General features: G+C 38.5%; 1 long non-coding RNA gene across 1 annotated transcript in view; it reads left to right on the top strand.

Moving 5' to 3' along the window:
• Positions 1-1643: 1643 nt before the first annotated feature.
• Positions 1644-24430, top strand: part of LOC149750736 (uncharacterized) — a 121280-nt gene continuing 98493 nt past the window's right edge. Inside the window, exon 1 of the long non-coding RNA XR_016395087.1 lies at positions 1644-16569. This is a non-coding gene — a long non-coding RNA (uncharacterized LOC149750736). The remainder of the gene's footprint in view (positions 16570-24430) is intronic.

The raw sequence follows: 24430 nt of genomic DNA, 5'->3' as shown, positions 1-24430 counted from the left end.
AAGATAAAACCTTGGGGATCACTATAGACTTCTCTCTTTCACTTATGGCCAGTTGATCACGAGGACTTACAAAATATTGTAAGCCCTTTAGATGTCTTAAATCCATCTTCTCATTCCGGTCCTTACCATCACTGTGTATTACGAAGTCTTTTTCGTCCACAGATGAGATTATTCTTTTCTTCGGTGATATCATTTACCTGCCTAAAATTCTTCAGAGTGCTGAAATTTTCTGCCTGAAAGGTAATGTCCAAATCATAATGTCCATCATGTCAGCCATCACCCACCCTCTCCAACCTGATCCACCACAACTCCCCACCTTGTGCCTAAATTCCTTCTGCTTTCCCATGTGTAACATGCTCTTTCCTGCTTCCTTGCTATTGCTTATGCCATTTTCTGTACCTGGAATGCCTTTTCCCTTCTTCACTTGGCCAACTCCCATTCATCCCCTGAAACTTAATTCAGGCGCTGTCTCCACAAAGTCTTCTCTGCACACCACATACCCACCCCAGGCTCTCCATAGAGTGTGTGTAGGTGTGTGCAGTTATATTATATTGAAATTGTCCCTTTGCACATCTGACTCTCCCACTAAACCTTCAAAGTATAAGCCAACCAGATAGACTCCATTTCCGGATATCTCATAAGACTCACATAGCAACAGTTGCCACAGTTTTTCCACCTCAAACAAAAGCTCCTGTTTCACTGTCTTAGAATCTGCTGTAAAAAATAAATTTGGAAAACTTAGCAAATTGGTAATTTAAAAGTGACAAAAAGGGAAGCTTTTATTAGCAAGCAGGAATATCTTGAGAGAATTGATTCTGGAAGAAGATGTTAGAGGTTTTTTTGTTTTGTTTTTTAAACAGCTTCAGTAAGGTATGGTTGACATACAATTAATTGAACTATTTATTTAATATTTATTTATTTGGCTAGCTGAGTCTTAGCTGCAGTACGTGGGATCTTCATTGCCGCTTGCGGGATCCTTAGTAGCAGTGTGCGGGATCTATTTTTTTTTTTAGTTGCTGCATGCGGGATCAAGTGTACAGTTTGATAAGTTTTGGTATATGATACAGCCATGTAATCATCACTACTATTCAGATTGTGAATATATCTGTCAACCCCAAAAGTTTCCTCCTTCCTCTTTGTAATGTCTGTCTCCTGTCTGGGCCTTCCTGCCCTTGATTCTCATTCCTGGACGATCCCTGATCTGCTTTCTGTCATTATAGATTAGTGTGTGTTTTTCGGATTTTTATATAAATGGAATCACACTGTAAATACTTGTTTTTTCCTAGCTTCTTTCACTCAGCACAATTATTTTGAGATTGATTCATGTTTAGTGTATATCATTCTTCTTTATTGTTGAGTAGTATTCTACTATATAGATATACCACAATTTGTTTATCCATTCACCTGTTAATGGACATTTGAGTTGTTTCCAGCTGGAGACTGTTACAAATATAAAAACTGCTGTGGAATTTCACCCTAAGATGACACAGTGAGTCATGTTCTTGTATAATCCCTTCTCCTTGAGTGTGAACAGAACCTGTGACTTTTTTCTAGCCAATAGAATATGACAAAGGTGATTGGATAGCCACCTTTGTCAATTATGTTACATTATATAGGACTCCATTTTAGCAGACTGGAGAGAGATTCTCCTGCTGGCTTTGAGGAGGTAAGCTGCCATGTTGTAAGAATAAGAAGGCTGCATGGCCAGGAACTGCTCACTGCTTCTAGGAGCTGAGAGTAGCCTCTGGGTGACAGCCAGCAATAAAATAGTGACCTTGGCCTTATAACCACAAGAAATTGAATCTGCCAACAACCATGTGAGTTAGGAAAAATGCCTGAGTTCCAGAAAGGACTGCAGCATGACCAACACCTTGGTTGCAGCTTTGTGAGATCCTGAGCATCCAGCTAAGCCATGACTGGGCTCCTGACTCATGGAAACTGAGATAAGTGTATGTTGTTTTTAAGCTGCTATAATTTGTGGGCATTTGTCACACAGCAATGGAAGATTAATATAGCCTATAGAAACACTTATGTATCCTTGTATGGACACAAGCTTTATTTTCTCCTGGGTAAATACCTCGAATTGAAATGGCTGGGTCATATGGTGTATAAGTTTTTGAGAAATGGCCAACTATTTTTCAAAAGGATTTTACTATTTTACATTCCCACCAGCAGTGTATGAGAGTTCTAGTTCCTCTACATCCTGGTCAACTCTTGGTATGCCCCGTCTTTCGAATGTTAGTCATTCCAAAAGGTGTGTATTGGTATCTCATTGTTGTTTTAATTTGCATTTCCCTAAAGACTATGATGATAAGCATCTTTGCGTGTGCTTATTTGCCATCCTTATATCTTCTCGGATGAAGTATCTGTTCAAATCTTTTACCCATTTTTTGTTGTTTTTTTTCCTGTTATTAAGTTTTGAAAGTTCTTTATGTATTCTGCATACAAATTCTTTATCAGATAAATTACAGATTTATCATTAACAAACTAGTAACTAGTCTGCAACTTGGTTTTTCATTATCTTAACAGGGTCTTCAAACAGCAGACGTTTTTAATTTTGATAAAGTCCAACATATATTTTTTTTCTTTCATAGATTGTGCTTTTGGTGTTGTGTCTAAAAAACTCTTGCCTAACCCAAGGTCACAAAGATTTTCTCTTATTATTTCTTGTAGGAATTTTACAGTTTTAGGTTTTACGTTTAGGTCTATGATGCATTTTGAGTTAACTTTTGTATATGGTACAAGGAATGGATTAAAGTTGTGTGTGTGTTCCTTCCTCCTTCCTCCCTACCTCTTTTCTTCCTTCCTTCCTTCCTTCCTTCCTTCCTTCCTTCCTTCCTTTCCTCCTTCCCTTCTACCTCTTTCTTTCCCTTTCTTTCTTTCTTTCTTTCTTTCTTTCTTTCTTTCTTTCTTCTTTCTTTCTTTCTTTCTTTCTTTCTTTCTTTCTTTCTTTCTTTCTTTCTTTCTTTCTTTCTTTCTTTCTTTCTTTCTTTCTTTCTTTCTTTCTTTCTTTCCTTCACCATTTGCTCAAAACACTATCCTTTCTCCACTGAATTATTTTAGTACCTTTGTCAGAAATCAGTTAATCATATATATGTGGGTCTATTTCTGGACTCTGTGATCCACTAACCTGTGTATCTTTACATCAATACCATATTGTCTTGATTATACTATAGTTTTAATTTCTTGTCTTAAAATAAGTTAATGTTCGATAAGAATAAAAATATTCTTATTTTTAGAATAAGCCCATCAATTTCTACCAGGAAAATCATGTGAAGATTTTTATTGGGATTGCAGTGACTCTATGGGTCAATGTGTTGAATATGGAAGTTAGATTTTGTCAGATGATTTTCCTGTGTCTATTGAGATAAGCATATGATTTTTCTTTTTTAGTCCATTAGTATGGTAAAATACATTGATTTATTTTTTAAAATATTGCACCAACTTTGCATTCCTAGGGTAAACTCCACTTGGTCATGGTATGTTATCCTTTTATATGTGGTTAATTTGATTTGTTAACATGTCATTTAGAATATTTATATCTATGTTCATGAGGAAAATCAGCTGTAGTTTCCTTCAAATATCTTTGTCTAGATTTGGTATCAGAGTAATGCTTGCCTCATAGAGTGAACTGGGGAGAATTCCCTTCTTTTTAATTTTCTGGAAGCGTTTTTGAAGATTTGGTATTATTTCTTCCTTGTATGTTTGGTATAATTCACCAGTGTAGCCATTTGGGCCTGTAGTTTTCTTTGTGGGATGCCATTTAATTACAATTAATTTTTGTAATGGCTTTATGGCTCTTTAGGTTATCCATTTCTTCTTGAGTGACCTTTGGTAGTTTGCATCTTTCATGTAATTTATCCATTTCATCAAAGGGGTCTAATTTTTTTTAGCATAAAGTAATTAATAATATTCCCTTATTGTCCTTTTAATATCTGTAAACTCTGTAATTATGTCACTTATATCTTCTCTCTTTTTTCCCTATCGGCCTTGCTAGAGAGTTATCAGTTTTATTGATCTCAAAGAACTAGCTTTGGGTCTAATTTATGTACTCTATTGTTTTCTGTTTTCTATTTTACCGATTTCCATTATAATATTTATTATTTCCTGTCTTCTGCTTACTTTGGGTTTAATTTACTCTTTTTTTCCACTTTAATTTGTTAAGATGGAAATGGAGGTCATTGATTTGAGATCTTCTTTTCTAATATAGAAATTTCATACCATGCATTTCCCTCTAAGTACTGCTTTGGCAGCTTCCCATTAGTTTTTATGTGTTACATTTTCATTTTCATTCAATTGAAAATACTTCTAATTTCCTTTTTGATTTTTCTTTGATCCATATATTATTTATAAGTATTTTATTAACTTTCCATATATTTGGAGATTTTCCAGAGATCTTTCTCCTGTTGACTTCTACTGTAATTCCATGTGGAAAGAGAACATGCTTGTGTATGATATGAATCCCTTTAAATTTATTGATACTTGTTTAATGGCTCATAGTATGATCTATCTTGGCAAATGTTCCCTGTACATTTGAAAAACATGTATATTCTGCTACTGTTGAGTAGATAGTTCTATGAATGTCAATTAGGTCAAGTTGGTTGATTGTGTTGTTCAAGTTTTCTATATCTTCACTGATTTTCTGTCTGCTTGTTTTATCATTTATTGAGAGACATGCTGAACCCTCTGACTATAACTGTGGGTTAATCTATTTCTTCCATCAGTTCTATCAGTTGTTGCTTCGTGTATTTTGCAGCTTTGTTATTAGGTTTGTAAACATTTAAGATTATTGTGTCTTCTTGATGAGTGGGCCCATTTATCATTATGAAGTGACCTTTGCTTTGAAATCTCTTTTGTCTGATAATCATATAGCCACTCCAGTTTTCTTGTGATTAGTATTAACATGGTATATCTTTTTCTATTCTATTACTTTTAACCTATCTGTTACAATAGTACCTATCTCTAGAACACTCAAAAAAATTAAATAAATTACTAACAGATGTCCTTTCCCTTCTCCATATTCTATTGGTTAGAAGCAAGTCACTAGATCCAGCCCACACTCAAGGGGAGGGGATAAACATTTTAAAAAATAAATTGCTTACAACAGAACATAAAACATGGTGAATATTCAGTGTATGTTAATTACTATAACCAATTGCTATTTCTCATCACTATATTCAAGGCAATGAGAACAGTCCCTAATATATCAGTATGTTTTCACTACTTGGGTACAGTTGTATTTATATTTTCTATTTTTAGATGCAAATAGAAAAAATATACTAAAATTATGTGAAGGCCAAAATAGAAGTGTTTAAAAAAATCCAAATGAGAATATTTCCTATTATTTAACCTAAGTGAGGCAGCCTGGGATGGTAGTTAGGAGCTCATATTCCGGAGCCAGAATGCCTGAATGGATCCCCTATGTGCTTACTAGCCATGTGACCTTGGGGAAGTTACTTAACCTCCCTGCATCTTGGTTTTCCCATCATCAGTCAGGGATGGATAATAATAGCACCTAGATTCCTACAGTTGTTGAGAAGACCTCATGCATTGATACATTAATATTTGTAAAGGGCTCAGAACAATACCAAACCCATAACAAGTGCTCTCTATATAAATGTTTGATAAAATAAGAAAACAAACTTTACTTCCTTCCACTGATCATTCTAATAAAGTATGAAAGAAATTCATATTCAGAAGGCCTAAACTGAAGCCCATGAATCTGCAGTTTTATTAAATACTCCAGGTGATTCTGATGGAAATGATCAGTGGATGACACTTTGAGACACGGTATAATTCCAAGATTTATTTCAAATATGACTAACAGGGCACAACAAGTGGTACAAGTTGGTAATGGGAGTGTCACCATGTGTGATGAAGACCCATGACTGAGTGCAGAGCCTGATTTGGAGAAAAATATCTAGTTTAATGTTGAGGTCCCCTAGCCCCCTTGTGACTGGCATGGGTGCATTCAGAGAAGGAAGGAGAAAAGCAGGAAATTCTCTTAAAATTTTTTTTTCCTAAAAAGAAAAAAATTTTTTTCCTATAATGTTTGGACTTACAGGCATGCATCATTTTATTGTGCTTTGCTTTATTACACTTTACAGATAATTTTTTTTTTTAACAAACTGAAGGTTTGTGGCAACCCTGCATTGTCAGATGATGGTTAGTACTTTTTAGCAACAAAGTTTTTTTAAAATCTCTGGGAGTTCTTTCTTTATTAAAATTTTTTTCTTCTAGCTTTATTGAGATATAGTTGACACAGAGCATTGTATAAGTTTAAGGTGTACAGCATAATGATTTGATTTACATACATCATGAAATGATTACCATAATAAGTTTAGTGAACATCCATCATATCATACAGATACAAAATTAAAGAAATAGAAAAAAATTTTTCCTTGTGATGAGAACTCAAGATTTACTCTCTTAACTTTCAGATATAATGTACAGCGGTGTTAATTATCTTTATCGTGTTGTACATTATATCCCTAGTACTTATTTCTCTTATAACTAGAAGTTTGTACCATTTGATCACCTTCATCCAGTTCCTCCTCCCCCGACTCCCTGCCTCTCGTAACCACAAATCTGATCTCTTATGAGTGTGCGTGTTTTTTTTTGTGGTATAATTGACCTACAACACTGTGTTAGTTCCTAGTACACAATATAGTGATTCGGCATTTCTGTACATTTCAAAATAATCATCGTGATAAGTCTAGTTACCATAATAAAGTATTTTTAATTAATTATGTACATTGCTTTCTCAGACATAACGCTATTGCACACTTAATAGGCTACAGTATAAACATAACTTTTATATGCACTGAGAAACCAAAAAATTCATGGGACTTGCTGTATTGCATCACTCGCTTTATTGCGGTGGTCTGGAACCTGCAATATCTCCGAGGTATGTCTCTATGTCATATTTTTAGTTAAGTTTTTCAAATTTTCTTTATTGTTTAGACTCCTCTTTCCCTCCAGATGGCGCCAGTTAACTGTTATTTTATGTACTCAAGTCAAGGTGCACTGACATTTTCCCTGGAAGTCAGGCACCCAGCCTTCCTTGAGACTTTAAAGGTTTGCATAGCACATGAACATAATTTGAGAGTGGGAATATTTTGCTTTCCCTCCCCAGGAAGATGTTTACTCAGTACTAGGAAAGGTTTACTAAGAGGATAGTAATCCAGAGCTTACAAATTATGCGTGTTGATAAAATCATAGAACCATCCTGGAGAAATCAGTCAGTTCTGACCAATACCTTCAGGCAGGACCACACAGACACCACCCTCTCAGAGATGAGACTGAGTGCAGAGAGAGAACTAGAGAAGCTCAGGGTTTTGTTTAATGACTTGAGACACCATTGCATCCACTGAGAGCTGCTTTACCTCCTACCTGAGGAAAGGGGCAGTTCTCTAGGGGCTGGCAGAGAGCCAAAAGGCTTCAAGGCCTGTCTCCCACCTTAGATGGCCTTTGCCTCCTTGCTTCTTACTTACAGACCCTGGGTGTCCCTAAAGAATAAATGCTCAGCATCTTTGCATGTGATGGGGTTCATGGGAGACCCTATCCTATGCATCCCTGTTTACTTGTTTATTAATAAAAGGTATAAGGAGACCCAGAATTTAATTGCTTTTGGTTTTTTTTTTTTGGAGAATCAATTAAATTTAAGCCACTATCTCCAGAGAGTAAGATCCAAATCTTATCTAAATATTCAATTCCAGGCGGAATATTCAATATTCACCTTCCAAGAGGGAGTACTTTTTGGCTACTCTGAATTCCAGATGCAAAAACATAAGCCCACTTGATAGGGGGTTTTCATCATAAAAGACAGAGAACAGCTGACTCTCATTTTCTGAACAATATCCCTTAATAGATCTGAAGGCTAATTTTAAGTGTTCCACACTCATCTACTATCTGTACTAACCAACCCCAGCCCTTTTTGCTTTTTGTCATGACCTGAATGTCCAAACCCTGCCTCAGACTCTTCACTTTCCTTTTAAGTTCTAGAGACACGACTAGAATTCAAATGAAAAGTGATCGTTCTAACAACCAAGGATAATTATATTTACAAGTTGAATTCCATTTCAACAAAAACAATGACAACATCCAATCTGATCTCTTGAGGCTTTTTTGCATGTCTCAACAACTAGATCATGTTAATAGTGCATTACTGATAGAGAAAAATGTTTCCTGTAGAGGAGAAAATCATATATAATAGATGTGTTCAAAAGTTGTTATACATGTTGAGGTCAAACTACATAATTAAGGTATTGTTCTGGTTAAGTGTATGTATAATAATTAATTTATAATATGTCTAAAATAAACCTCAGTCTATGTCACCAGTGAGGGCTATTAATAAAATACCACTTTAATGTTCAAATTATAACTGATTCCTAACATTGTGTGACCACTAGAAGTAAAAATTTCCCTATATTCAGCTGCAAATAACAGAAGACCTAACAGGATTAAAGGAATAGAGTTCATTTTTCTCACAAAACAAGGAATCCTGAGGTGGGAAGTTGCTGGCCGTGGTCCAGTTAGTTGTGCAATGATGCCATCCAAGACCACGCTTTTTCTATATTTCCTCCCTGCCATTTTTAGTGTTGGCATTTGTCTCCATACTTTTTGTTTCATGATTACGAGATGGCTTCTAATGCTCCAGGCTGCATCTCTGTGTTTAAGAGAGAAAGAAGGGGAGGAAAAGAAAGGCGAGTGATGCTGGCTGCTACCTCTGTTCCAGAGCAAAGGGCTGCCTCAAGATGACTCAGTGTCTTCAATGCTAGAAAATAAAACTGCTGGCAAATTTACAGTCAGTTCTGTTAATAATACAATTTATCTATACCTTCCCTTTTTCATTCACGGTTGATTCAATAGGTAGTTCACAGTATCTTCTGCCACATTTTAAAATGCATAAATTGATAAGGAAGGAAATGGTTGATTCTATATATCAATTTTTATTTTTATAATTTTGTACTTGGAAAAATGTCCTTCTCACTTTGAAGCAAATGAGAGACTGGCAATTGAGACTGCAGAAAATCTAGGCGTTTATATCTTGGTTGGGTAACCAAATACCCTGGGTGGCCTAGGACAGGAGCTTTTAACATTTTCTGTGAAACCAGCAGATATAAAAAGAGTCCTAATACTGGGTCCTCCTTGAAGTAATTTCTTCTCAGTCATAAAATAGTTTGGAATGAAGGGATCGTGAGATGATTAGGCCCATTCTGTATTTCAGAATTTGTAGGCTACGATGATGTAGACAGTCCATTGACATCTCATAAACTAGGGTGTGCTTAGAACTTGGCACACTGCAACACATGTAACACCAGTTAGGGATGGTCAGGTCCAGGATGGCCCCAGAAAGAGGTGACTATATCAGCATCCACTATAAACCGCAGTCTAGAATTCAAGAGACCTAGATAGGGCCCAGGGAGAACAACGTACTGGTGCTCAAGAGCAATTTAGGTAGTTATCTAAGAGCAGTAAACTACAATGTCCTGGAGCTGGGGAATTGATGGAGGAGTGGAGAGGAGTAGGATTCAGCATTTAAGACATTGACATGCAGAACTGATGTCACTCTATAAATAAAAGCATTCTGACACTTACATATCCAGCCCCTCCAGCTTTGGGCCTTCAATTGATTACTTTAGTGATAAATAAGTCCAGTGCCATTGTTCCATATTAAAAAAAAAAGTCTGATTTGTACAAAGAGAGAACTAGAAGAGCTCAAGAATTCTTCTTTATCTTTAACTTGGAATTGAATACAATTTGGCCAAAAATTAAAAGAGAACTTTATCAAAGAAAATCTAAAGAATGTTCAGACTCTCAAGATAGCTAAATGGAAGTGAACTTTTACTTAACTTACAAAGAAGTAAACTCAAGGAATGTGCTATCTTGTTTTGGTCAGAGCACTTAAAAGATATCCTATCTTTGGCAAAAATAAGTAAATAAACACAATTACTATTAAAGTAAAGGATTTAGGATTGAGAAAAAAAAGGCTGAATTTCATCAAGAAGCTTGGTAAATGTAGATCCAAATAGATACAGTCTTCCAAATTCAATTTGTCTTCCAATTTAAAAAGAGATATGTGAATTTAAAGAAAAATATGAATTTCTGCACTTTAAAATGGCAGCTCATGATTTTGCCAAAATCTGTTAGTTCCATTTGTTCTGAAGTCAAGTTATGAGTACAGTCTTTCTATGGACCAGGGTTATCTATTTTTGCATACAGATGGTATCCCCATTGTAGCCATCCTAACATCTGTAAGAATGTGGTAGTTGATTTGTTGCTCACAAGAGGAAGGAACCAAATAGTGTATCAGTTAGCTTCTGCTGTGTAACAAACTACCTTAAAACTCTGTGGCTCAAACCAACAGCCATTTATTTAGCTCACAGTTCTTCATAGCAGTTTGGGTTGGGCTTAGCTTCTCAGTTCTTCTCGTAGCATTGGGGCTCACTCATGTGTATCTGCAGTCAGCATCCAGCTTAGCTGAGGTCTGTCTCATCTACAGGACCCCAGCTGGGATAGCTTGTCTTGTTCTTTTTGGCCTTTCATCCTTAGTTGACTGGCACAGTCTTGTTTACACAGCAGCTGGACAGGTTTCCAGAGTGAGTGGAAATGTTCAAGGTCTCTTGTCACCTGGGTTCAGAACTGGCACACCATTACTTCCACTGAGTTTTATTAGCCAAAACAGGTCACAAGTTCAGCCCAGATCTGAGGGGAGGACAAATTGACTCCATCTCTTAATGGGAAGGCCTGCGAAGCCACATTGAACAGGACGTGAATACGGGGAGGAGTGAGGAATTGTGATCGTTTGTGCAATCTACTACAGAAAGGATAGATAAATCAATACAAGCCTTTCTACTACTAGAAAAAGAAGTCTTCACGTGCCAGGCATCATGCTGTGTAATAGAGATTTTGCAGGAGATGCTCTAGTAGCTATACTATGCCATGTGAAATATGGAAGGATAGGCCTGAGCTAGATAAGTGGAAGGTGTTTGCCCGAAGCAGGAGCAGTTTCTTTGGTAAAAAGTAAGCACTAGCATGCTATAATGTAAATAGATTGATTTTTTAAAAAATAAATCAGAATAATCAGATCTGGAGATTTACCTTCCCTATATGTTCCATAAAGACTTGGATTTTGTCTGTGTTCTTCCCTGCTGTATCACTCAGGCCTTGACCAGTGCCTGCCACATAGTAGACACTCAGTAAGTGTTTGAATGTTGATTTAAAGTCTCTTGGTAGAGGGAGGAGGTAATGGGGATATAAGTATATGTATAGCTGATTCACTTTGTTATAAAGCAGAAACTAACACACCATTGTAAAGCATTTATACCCCAATAAAGATGTTTAAAAATAAAGTCTCTTGGTAATATAACTATGTGAACAGAAGGACAGAAGAAGGCAGATAACAATGGTGCTTTTGTGCTGGGGACAAAATCATTCTGGGTGTTCTCACTGGTGTACACAGGTATCTCTGGGGTTTTTTGTTGCATATTTAACCTTTTCTGTTGGTATTTAACAGGAGGGAAGTGTAGTAGAGTAGATGTTGCCCACCTGGTGCAGTGATCACCATTCCCAGGTATGGTTGGAAGTGGAGTGGGATTGAGGTGGGAGTTGGGGGTTGACCTCATACTTTTTTGGAATTTGAATCAGTATGTTTGCAGACGAAAGAGAATAGGGCAATCAAAGCAGAGAACTACCAGAAGAGCAGACACTCCATTTTTATTCTTCAGCTACTAAAAGTCTAGATCTTACCTTCCCCACTGCTGACCAATGGCAGTGACTTTGGAGGGAGAGAACAAAGCAGTTGCATACAGTTAGCTGGGGACCAGTAGAGAATACTGGGACCATTTGCTCATTCTTTTGTTTATTCATTTATTCATTCATTCATTCACTCACTCATGTATTGTGATGGTTAATTTTATGTGTCAACTTGACTGGGTCACAGGGGGCCCATATATTTAGTCAAACATTCTGGATGTTTCTGTGAGGGTGTTTTTGGATGAGATTAATGTATAAATCAGTAGACTGAGTGAAGTAAAGTAAATCCCTAATGTGGTGGGCCTTACCCAATCAGTTGAAGACCTGAATAGCTCAAAAAGGCTGACCTTCCCCTGACTAAGAGAATTATTCCCATCTGTGGACTTGTACTGAGATATCAGCTCTTCCTGGGTCTTAAGCCTGCTGGCCTTCAACTGGAACCACACCACCAGCTCTCTGGGTTTCCAGCTTGCTGACTCACCCTGTAGATTTGGGGACATGAAAGCCTCCGTAATCATGTAAGCCAGTTCCTCATAATAAATGTATTTCTCTATATATACATCCTATTGGTTCTGTTTCTCTAGAGAATCCTAATACATGTATATATTCATTCATTCCACAAATATCTATTGCGTTAAGTACTGGGGATAGTGATGAACCCTGCCGTCATTGAGCTTTTAATTTAAGGGCAAATATAAACGAATAAATGGACATGGTATGATGGGTGAAGTTCAAGCTAGGTGGGTGTTACAGGAACCCTTAACTGAGACTTGGGGGACTAAGCAAAAGCTTCTCAGAGGAAGTAACATCTAAGCTGAGCCCTGAAAAATTAGTGGGGTTAGCCAGGCAACGAGGAGAACTGTGGGAAAGTGCATGGGCAGAGGGAACAGTTTATCTAGCGACCTGCATGAGACAGGTGACAGGACACAACACCTGAGAAGACCTCGAAGTGGTTCAGTATAACTGTTTCATAGAGTAGATGGGCAAGAGGTAAGAAAAGAGGCAAGAGAAAGAGGCAGAGGCCAGGTCATGCAGGAGGCAGCAGGCCAGGTGAGAAGGGTTGACGACCTGACCAGAGCAGAGAGCAGACAAAGAAGTGGGTGGATTCAGGGGTTACATAGGAGGCTGAATTGACAAGAGTGGATGATGAATTACACTTGAGGATAGAGGGGTCAGGGTTTCTGGATGGCCTGAGGCATACTGGGGTCATTTACTGAGATGGGGGATTAAGACATTTGGGCTGGGATGTTGTTAATAATCTCCACAGGTTTTCTCACTTTTTTTTTCCTTCCAAGGTCAAACTTAATATCCATTTTGATCTCAAATGGATAAAACTGGGTCCTGGAGGAAGCCAGCCTCGACTCTAACCTGTGCTCCCCTGCCTGTGGGCTAGAGATGTGACCTTGGGCAAATCTCTTAACCTCTTTGAGCCTCATCTCGCTCAGCATATACTGAGAAAATAATAGTGCGTATTTCATAGACTTGCTGTTGAAGTCAAATAATAAATCATATACACAGTGTTTCACACAGTGTTGAGTTCCGTAAACGCTAACGACAATTCTTGTGTTGGAAATGGTAGGAAGAGAAAGGAAGAAATCTAGACCCAGAGGCCCTTCAGAAAATCCGGAGGAGTCAGCTAGGCAGGAGCCTGGAGGAGAGGGAAACACAGGGTCTGAGGAAATGTAGTGGACACAGGCCTAGACCATTGTCTTAATCTCGGCTGACACACTTCATCCCAGTGAGAGGCTGACCATAGATGCCTTTGCTCCCTGCCCCAGAAACACATTCCGACCTGCTTCTTTCTGCCCCTTATTGTTCCTCAGTAGTGGTCTTTCATTTGTTTCCCAAATTCCCAGCACCGCATTAGATGCTAATATTCTGAAATTACATATTAAAAACTTCCTTCGACAAGAAAGAACACAGGTCCTGTGGCACTGCCCTTATGCATCTGGCCCTGAAACCCAACCCGGATCCCCTTCTGATTACCAGCCAACACTGGCTTTGGTCAAGTGACTTAACCCCGCTGTGCCCTGGCTTCCTAACCTGTAAGGTAAAGACGAGAGTAGTAATCACCTCAGAGGGGATCTGTGAGGATTCAAAGTGGGTAGAACAATTGCTGGTCCAAGTACACCTTCAGAAAATGTTAGCCATCATTACAGGGCCAGCAGAAAGACTAGCGAGCCAGGCCGGTGCCTCCTGAGGCCCTTAGGTCCTGAACGGAGCAGTGTCCAAACCCATGGGTACTAAGAGAGGCCAGTTGTCCTGGGTACCCCGCTGCTGGGGTGATAACAACAGCAGTACTTGTCAGTTATTAGGTGTTATTTCATTTCCGTTCACAATTCATGGAGGTGGGTATCGGAAGTTAAAGAACTCTATTGGGATTAGAACCCAAGACTCCATGAAGGTCTTAGTAACATTTTATTCTGTTGGGGAGAAGCTGCAAGTAGATCACAGGTAAGTTAAAATATAGGTTGGGAGCCCACCAATAGCCACAATCCACAAATGGCACTCCCTAGAAAACCTGGGAATTAAAAAGAGTAATTCTGGTGTCCTAGGAGAAGCTGCAGGGGGATTCTTTTATTTGCACGATGACAGCTGCCTCTCCAGCCCCTGCGGTGCCCCCCAGCCCGGCAGGAGGATCCCATCTGCTGGCTTCCTCCTCCTCTCCCAGCCAGGCTTATCTGGCAGACGGCCAGCCTAAGCCAGGGCATCTGAGGAGGCCTGATTTTAATAAATTTCTATTTCCTGTAGAAAACCGGTTTTTTCAGTGGCTTTGTAACTCAACCATTCTTGATCACATCAGGACTAAAACCGGCAGCCAGCTTGGCAGCTCGTGGGCACCCTGTATACAATGGTGCATTGTTTAGCCTTTATTATAATCCAGAGCAACGTAAGGAAAAGGGAGGAAGGGAAAGCAAAGAAAGAAAAAAGTGAAAGAGAAGAAAAATATTCAAACCTCTTTTATAATTTCATAGTACAGCAGGGAGGTCCCAATTCTCTTTAAGGAAAATACAGAATCAATTAGCCTGTCTCTCTCTCTCTCTCTCTCTCTCTCTCTCTCTCTCTCACACACACACACACACACACACACACACACACATCACCTATAGAACAGACAAATGATGGATTCTAAGTTGATGCCTTTTTTCCTGTCTTTTTCTTCTTGACCAACACATGTCACATCCAAGGAGAGTTGAAGGAGTGAAAATCAAGGCCTGAGAGGCAAGAGCATGTTTAAAGGATCTTAGAGACAAGGCAGTGAAAAGAGAGTGGGTCTGAGAGGGCCAAGGAGAGGATGAAAAAAACAGATGCATAACAAGTATCAGCATATTGAAATTATTGGGTTGAGGGAGAACATGAAGTTAGAAATTATATAAACTGAATGGTCAGAAAGTGTCCTATTTCATTCCTATGTTCTCAGAAAAAGTGTTGCACGTGAGCTATGTTTGGGGCCTCCCTTTCCCAGCTTCATCAAATATCTCTGCCCTTTTCTACACCCGTCTTGGGTGGTCACAAATACAAGTATTTCAGGGTGTCTTGTCTGAGTCCCTGCCCTCCAGTGCTAGACAGACCAGCCTTCTCTTCTGCCATCTAGTCACAAAGCTGACTAGACCCATGTTCTGTCCTCATGACCTACTTCTGAAATTACTGGAGAAACTAGTGAGCGTTTATGGATGTTAATATGCTCCATGTTATGTTTACATTGTTCTGAAGGTAAGAACATGTACAGTTGTTCTATTAGAAATTCTAGGCACCCGGGCAGGTCTGTTGGGGAGAATTTTTCTTGGTGAGCAGTCCTCCTCCTATGTCCAATCAGTCCTATCACAGGGAGACCCAGGATTCATTTACAGGAGAATTGAAATTGTTGGGTATATATCATTACCAAGGGCAGGGTAGAGGTTTGCTGGCAGCCAGGGTACGCTTCAAATGTGATGCAGGGCTTATGTCAATAGTCTGAATAGATCAGGATGTACTGATTGAAAGGATATAGGATTCTAATGAGGGTAGGTTTTGAAGTCACTTACCATGGATTCCAGTGTAGAGAGATAGCTAAGCAGGCAAATGAAAAGACACAAGTAAACCAGGAATAGGTTTGGATACATGGTAGGGTCAAAAGCTAGTTAGGTGGGAAATGGAGTATGGATAAGGGAATGGAACAGACCTTCTAATTAAACTAAACAATTTCCTATGGAACACCCTTATGTCCTTGGCATTGTGTTGGATTCAAAATTATGGGTCACGATACTTATCATCAATATTTTAGTCTCTTTTGGGGTGGGGGGTGAAGGATTGCACATCATAGTGCATAACCCAATGAGAAATGGGTTCTTAACTGAGGCAGGAGTTGGAAAGGAAAGCATAGGAACCATCTAAGAAGCTTTTTCAAAACATATTCTAGATTTCATGAATCAGAATCTCTGAGATGGGTGGAGTTGAAAATGGGCTTGCCTGGTGTGAAAAGCTTCCCAAGACATTCAGGTGTGTACCCTGGTTAACAGCCATTGAATTAGACCAGCCCTTCTCAGTCTTACCTGATCATGAGAATCACCTGCTTTGCTTGTTGAGCATAGATTCCCTGGCTCCACCCACCTCCAGAGCGGCTGATTCAGCAGCCCTGGCACAGGGCACAGAAATGTTTCTAACAGTTGCTCCAATTTATATAAATGTGTAAAGTTGAAGAATACCAAATTAGTTAATACTTACTTATTCAAGAACTGCTCATTGAGCACCTTCTGTTGTGCTGAATGCTGGGAAAACAGAGGAATTCAATCCTTCTGGCCTGCAGGAGCCCACAGAGAAGACAAATACAAGGTAAGTGCAATGAAGTGCTGGGCTAGGGACGAATGGAGGTTTCAATAGGGACTGTGGTCAAGGGAGATTTGTTGAAAAGGCTGAGAGTTGAACTGGGCTGTGAAGGATTTGGCTCTGTGGAAAGGAAGGAAGAAGAGATCAGACGGACGGGAGGTAGGGATGAGTGTGGCAAAGTTCTGAAACTCTGAGAGGGGAGCGCTGCCTGAATGGCTGTCTCTTTGTGACAGCCATAGAGTGGCGAAAGCGTGGGCTCGAGGACTGGAGCCTGTGCTGGACCCTCAGCTCAGCCACTGTCGCTGTGTCCCTAGGATGCATTAGAACCCATGTGTACCTGGTTATCTTACTGGCAAAGTGGAAATAGTAATAGGCGTCCTAGGTTGTGGGATTTAGTAAGCAAGTACACCACCTAGCATTTCGTTCAAGTGCTCAATAAATATTACTGCTATTATATTTTACAATGTTTGCTGCTTACAGAGGGCTTTCACCAGCACGAATTCATTTGCTCCTCAATAATCTTGAGAGGTAGATATTATTATTAATCCCCCTTTACAAATGAGAAAATTGAAGCTAAAAGAGGTCAAGAAATCCAAATAAGCTAATCAGCTTTAACTTGAACCCGAGTCTCTTAACACAGCATAATCTACTCTTTCTCTTATGGCAAACTGCGGTATTCAGGTTACAGAGGAGTCCTTGAGTGCCAGTTTTAAGAAAGTTAGACTGACTCCTGAACATAGTAGGAAGCATTTAAGCAGAAGATGGACATGTTGAAAATGTATTATGAAAAGTTGAATATTCTGGATAAGATGGGAAACTGGGGGCCCTGAGAGAGAGAAAACTGAGTCATCTGCAGTATTTTAGGAGTAAACTGAACCTTAAGCATAATGAGGTTGGTGAGGAAAGGAAGAATAGGGGGACAGGGACTGAAAAGAAAAGGAAACACACCCTAATAAGCAGTGACAATTGATATACAAAATGCTTGGAAGGGGACGGTCCAACATTCAAAAATTATAGAGGCTGTTTTCACTTCTAATTGCTAGGATCAAGAGCGGGGAGCATTAGATTCTGTTTCTCGTGTTCATTCCGCGTGCTTGAGCATTCTTTCTACAACTTTGCACAAAGCTTTATGTTTGCCAAGCACTGCAGTCATTATTATTTATTGTTTCTCACATCAAGGATCCAAGATCTCAGCACTTAACTCTAGAAAGTGGTATTAGAATGCCCTGGGGACCTGACTGTGGAGGGGGAAGATTTTCAGCATCCTAAACATAAATATCTTCCAAGTAAAAGCATCGATTGAGAAGCCTGGATGGATAAAATTAACTGCTGCAATCTTAAAGACGTCTGGTTCACATCCTGGGTAAAAAGGGGAAGAGCTTTATGGAGCCTGTTAACGTCAATATCCAATGACATGAAACAGCATTATGCTAACCCTCTCCCCAAATCCCATCTAGTCCGTTATCTACTGCTCCTTAGTGTGTGGCTCACTGTCCAAGAAGGTCCCCCTTCATACAGCCAGGTGGGAGTCATACGCTGTCTGCTTCCTTGTCAAGGAACGGATTTGATTTCTGGAGAGGTTACATTGACTGCTGAAGGTCACAAGCTAGTAAGTTGCAGAGCCAATGTCCAGACAAGTCTTCGTATCTATCTTCATTGCTCTTTTAGGCTCTTCTGGGAAATATGGCACTTGAAAATAATTTTTAAATAAAGCAGGTGTTGATGGAAAAATTCAAATAGCACAGAAGTGCTTGAATCAGGAAGCAAAGTCACCTCCCCACTCCCCCTCAGAGATAATCACTGCTCCAGTTTGATAACATCCTACCTACCAGGTACCGTCTGATGCACGTAAGCATGCACACATGTAAATCTGCACATGTAAGTCTGCATCATGTCTTCTCTGAAAAAGTAAGAAGGCTCATTCTATTCATACAATTCTGTAACCTACTATTTTCCCCCTCAACAGCACATCCCAGGTAGCTTTAACATATAGATCAGCCTTGCTGACCTTCAAAGCTATGTTCCAAGGCACCAAAACCTATTTAACCAATTCCTTACTAATGAGCATGAAGCTTGTTTTGATTTCTTTTACCTTTTTTTAATTGAAGTATAGTTGATTTATAATATCATGTCAGTTTCAGGTGTACAGCACCGTGATTCAATTATACATACACATATATATATTCTTTTTCAGATTCTTTTCCCTTATAGGTTATTACAAAATATTGAGTATAATTCTCTGTGCTATACAGCACAATTCTCTGTGCTACTGTATATCTATTTTATATATAGTAGTGTGTATCTGTTCATCCCAAACTCCTAATTTATCTCCCCCGCCTTCCTCATTGGTAACCATCAGTTTGTTTTCTGTGTCTGTGAGTCTATTTCTGTTTTCTAAATAAGTTCATTTGTATATTTTAATTTTTAGATTAGTGGTTAGTACTCTGTGTTGTGATTTATTTTATTCTTTTAAAAAATACTTCTTTAATTATTTTTGGCCGTATATCTTTGTGAACTAGTACTGTTATGGGGGAAATTCCTAGAAATTGAGTTGCTGGAGCAAAAAGAATATTTATCTTTTATTTTGATGGGTATTTCCAAGTGCCAAATAGCTCTCTAAAGTGTTTGTCTCAATTTATCCTTCCAGCAACAGAGTATGATGCTATTGCCTCACATCCCCACCACCACTAAGTATTACTAATCTTTTTAAGTTTTCCAGTGTGATAAGTGAGGTGTTCATTCACTGACTCTTCTTCATTCATTCAATCAACACAAATGTACTGAGTGCCTACCAGTGGGATTTCTCTCTTCGTCATATGCATCATTTGCATTAGTAGCGAAGTTCAGCTCTGTGTGTGTACGTGTGTGTGTGAGTGTGAGTATGTGTGAGATCATCATACTTTAAGACTGGCCTAGACAATCTTTTGGGTTCCATCTACCTCTAATTATCTGCTTCTAGGAATAAAGCATCTTTGAGTGAAACTTTTTATAATATTACTATTCTCTTTTAATAAAAGCATAATTCACTTTTTTCAACATTTCAGGCTGTCTTTATTTAGTTGTCTCCTAAGTGACATGGGCAGGTCAGCCTTCCCCAGACAGGGCAAATGCACATATAATATTATTGGACTTAACATTATTTAAAGAGAACTCACTAATGCCCTGCCCTTTCATACTATATAAGAAAAGCAGAATAATACTGCAAATCAAGTGAAGGACTTGGAGCCTGACTCCTCTTCCTATTTGCCATATGAACTTGGGCTAGTCAACAACTCTGAACCACAATTTCCTCATCTGTAAAACTGGGATAATAATCTTCATATACTTCATGGAATTTTTGTGAGATCCAAATGAGATCCAAATGAAAAATCCAAATGAAAACTCATGCACATAAAGTCCTTTTGTAAGTGGTAAAAGTACAATTCAAATGAAAGTTGCTGTAGTTCCTTAATACACAGTACTCTATAATAGCAGTTTTCATGCAACCCCATATATCAATGTTATTTGTGTATGCTATTTGTCTTTATTATACTACGAGAGCCTAGAAGCATTTATTCATCCTTATGCCCTTATAATGTGTTGCATCTTGTTTGATATTGACTGTGTAGGTGCTTAAACAATGTTTATTGAATTGAATTGATGTTGGTGGTCACTTATCTTCCTTGTTGCTAAATTTTATAATGTAACACCTAGAGCACAGAAGGTAAGTCTAAGTAGTATATACAACAGTTCTCAGATGTTTCCAGGGAAAACAAGTCTTATGCATTTGTTCATTTGGCTTTCTGTTTAGAATTAATTCTCTCCCTCCTATCAAGAACGTATGAGGCATCTTGCACAATTAAACAAAATGTTAAGGGATGATGAACATCAAAAACAAAATTAATCGCATTAAAATGAACAAAGGAATTCAAAGAGTAGAGGAATATTATCAAGCACATGGAATGGGTTAGTTACAGCATTTAAGACCATTAGTGCTGAAAGCATCAGTGTTTCTGTTTTCTTTTTTTTTTTAATAGATCTTTATTGGAATATAATTGCTTTACAGTGTTGTATTAGTTTCTGCTGTACAACCAAGTGAATCATCCATGTGCATACATATATCCCCATATCCCCTCCCTCTTGAGCCTCCCTCCCACCGTCCCTATCCCACCCCTCTAGGTGGTCACAAAGCACCGAGCTGATCTCTCTGTGCTATGCGGCTGCTTCCCACTAGCTATCTATTTTACATTTGGTAGTGTATATGTGTCGATGCTACTCTCACTTCGCTCCAGCTTCCCCCTCACCCCTGTGTCTTCAAGTCCATTCTCTATGTCTACGTCTTTTTTCCATAGTGGACAGTAGTTTTCAGGGAGGGGAAGAAAGCTGTTGTTTCATCTCACATGCCAGCACCTCAGATTTGTTTTGTTCCAAGTGCTGATCAATTTAATCTCCATATTCTACCACAAGTGTGTGGAAAGTGTCTTGGTGAACTTCCTGTCACTGGCCCTTGAAATTGGCATCTCTTTGGTATTGAGCTGCGCTCACTCTTGAGGCAATGGTGCCTTAAAATCATGGTACGTTGCTGCAGCACTGCAGAATTCCCCTGGAAAAACATATTACAACCTCATTAAAACCACATTAGTTTATCATAATTTACAGTGAGAGAACTAGAAGATGAATTATTGAGTAACTTCTTATTAATACAAAAGAAGTCTGTTACACTAAATTATAAACTGTAGTTTAAGGCATCAATTACAGGCCTCAGAGGCAGAATATATAAAGATGCTCTTCAAACCAAATGCCCCCACTACCCAAGAATGGTCATAGGCCTCCTGAATGTCAGTATCTGCAGAAAGAAGATGTGGCTCCTACTAGGCTCTTCACAAATTATTTAAACATAAATGGGACTTAACTACACAAAGTTGTTATGAGATAAACAATGTGTGTAGGGCCTGGTACATTTCTATGGAAGGGAAACAATGAGGTTCCAGGTTGCTTAACACTTCTAAGAATCAAGCTCCTATTGACAGAACTGGAAAATCCACGGAAAGGAAAACAAGCCAACAGCTATGGAGCACCTACTAGTTGTCAGCACAGCATTTACATCTAACCCACTCTTCACAACTACTTGCTCAGCAACCTGTTTTTGAGATGAAGAAACTGAGGCTCAGGGGGCTAAAGAACTTGCTCAAGTTAGTTAGGGACAGAGTCTGTCTGACCTCAGTCTGACTTCAAAGAACGTCTACTTCACCGTACAGCTTTTATACTGAAATAGCTCTTTTATCCCTCATGCTTGGGAGGAGAGGTATACAAGATAACTAAAGTTTTCCCCTTAGGCACAGAAAACCTTAAATGGAAATGTTTCTAGAATATGTTGTTTTGCTACCTTAAAAATCAGGATATGCTGAATGTAGATTAACCCTTTTTTAAAAATAAAGGACTATTATATAATAATTCACTTATTATGCTGTAGGTGTAGGTTGACTGTAACTTACATGACCCCTTCCCCATGGATGTGGTGCAGACCACACGGTGGGCCATTTTGTACCCTACGGAGAGGATCAACATCTTAAGGAAGGTCAAGTGACAAGACAGAAAGATTCTGAGCCCCAGAAGACTTCACAGAGCAGAGTTACCATAAGTGCTTATATGTTTATAGAAAAGAAAAATGACTATACCAGGAGTTGGCAAATTTTTTCTGTAGAGGATCATGCGGTAAATATTTTCAGCTTTGCAAGCCATATTATTGGTGTTGTGACTACTAACTCTGCTGTCATAGCACAAAAGCAGCCATAGATGATTCATAAATAAATGGGTGTGGGTATGTTCTAATAAAACTTTATTTACAAAAACAGGTGGTGGGCCAGATCTGGCCCCAAGGCCATGGTTTTCTCACTCCTGATTTATATAATTGAAAGCATGCTATTTTAGGTCTGTCAGAACAACTGAACCTATATTCTAAGTTATTTAAGTGCTAACCTGAAATTTTTAAACCTGTTTTCCTTACCATCCGGTTGCTACCTAGTCATTTTTCTTTTTTCTCATGAAAATAGAGAGAAACAATTTCAGTTGTGTGACCTCCTAAAAAAAGTAATATGACCATCTTTCTATGAATTTATTCATTGTATGAAAGATCAAAGTAGCTTGTCCCTTCAGTCAAAAGAATCATCATCTTCACAGTTTTTATCAATTTATTTTTTTATTTTGACAGAGCTCAAGCATTATGCTTTTTTCTATATCAGAATCCTCTTTACAGCCTAGTCAGTTTCAACCCATTTTCCTTTATTTATTTTATAAATATTTTCCGGTGCACATGTGTCAGGCAATGAGTTAATTCTCTTTCTTCCACTTATTGTTCTGCAAAGTGAGAAATTTAATTATGGGTAAAAATTTACTCTTTATGAATTTTTAAAGGATTTGTACTAAAACAGAGCCATTTTTGGTACTATAGCGTCAATAAACTTCCCATCTTAGTTTCCATTTATGGGGCTTAGTTTTTTGGGGTTTTTTTTGCGGTACACGGGCCTCTCACTGTTGTGGCCTTTCCCGTTGCGGAGCACAGGCTCCGGACGCTCAGGCTCAGCGGCCATGGCTCACGGGCCCAGCCGCTTCGCGGCATGTGGGATCTTCCCGGACCGGGGCACGAACCCGTGTCCCCTGCATTGGCAGAAGGACTCTCAACCACTGTGCCACCAGGGAAGCCCTGAGGCTTAGTTATTTGAGCCTCTGTGGTTATGTCCAAGTTCATTATAATAACCTGAGAATTTAAGATTTTTTTAAATGTATAACTGAGGTTTTATTATAAAGCAGAACTAATATATGACTTTATGAGAAAATGTATGATTCCTGTATGTGGAATCTTTTCTACTTTTAAAAGTAAATTAACAGTGGCTTTGATGGAGTAATTTGTAGCAGAACAAACAAATAAGCAGAAAAGCTAGATAAAAAACAAAAGAAAACCCAACCAGATAAGTAGGAAATCTAGATTAAAAACAAAAACTAACAAACAAAAATCTGCAGGAAGCTATGGAGATACAGAGGCAGCTAGGATGTAAGGGATCAAGATTCTAGAGGGAAGGAAACATTACTGTTTCATGAATAAGTTCAGTTGTGTCATATTTTAGATTCCACATATAAGTGATATCATATAATATTTGTCTTTCTTTTCTGACTCACTTTGCTTAGTATGATAATCTCTAGGTCCATCCGTGTTGCTGCAAATGGCATTAATTCATTCATTTTATGGCTAATATTCTATTGTATGTATATATATATATATATATATATATACCACATCTTATTTATCAATTCATCTGTCAATGGACATTTAGGTTTCTCCCACATCTTGGCTATTGTAAATAGTGCTGCTATGAACATTGGGGTGCATGTATCTTTTTAAATTAGAGTTTTCTCTGGATATATGCCCAGGAGTGGGATTGCTGGATCATATGGCAACTCTATTTTTAGTTTTTTAAGGAACCTCCATACTGTTTTCCACAGTGGCTGCACCAATTTATATTCCCACCAACAGTATGGGAGGGTTTCCTTCTTTCCACACCCTCTCCAGCATTTATTATCTGTAAACATTTTAATAATGGCCATTCTAACTGGTGTGAGGTGGTACCTCATTGTAGTTTTGACTTGCATTTCTCTAATAATTAGTGATGTTGAGCAACTTTTCATGTGCCTATTGGCCATCTGTATTTCTTCTTTGGAGAAATGTCTATTTAGGTCTCCTGCCCATTTTTTGATTGGATTGTTTGGGTTTTTTTGTTATTGAGTTGTATGAGCTGATTGCATCTTTTAGAAATTAATCCCCTTTCAATCACATTGTTTGCTCCCAGTCCATAAGTTGTCTTTTCATTTTTGTTTATGGTTTCCTTTGCTG

The sequence above is a fragment of the Delphinapterus leucas genome, chromosome 1 (genome assembly GCF_059928025.1).
Source record: "Delphinapterus leucas isolate spDelLeu-1000000601 "Yukka" chromosome 1, BTC_Dleu_Yukka2, whole genome shotgun sequence".
In the NCBI taxonomy this organism is placed as follows: Eukaryota; Metazoa; Chordata; class Mammalia; order Artiodactyla; family Monodontidae; genus Delphinapterus; species Delphinapterus leucas.
Note: the sequence above shows the minus strand (reverse complement) of the source record. Positions and strands in the feature narration are given on the sequence as shown.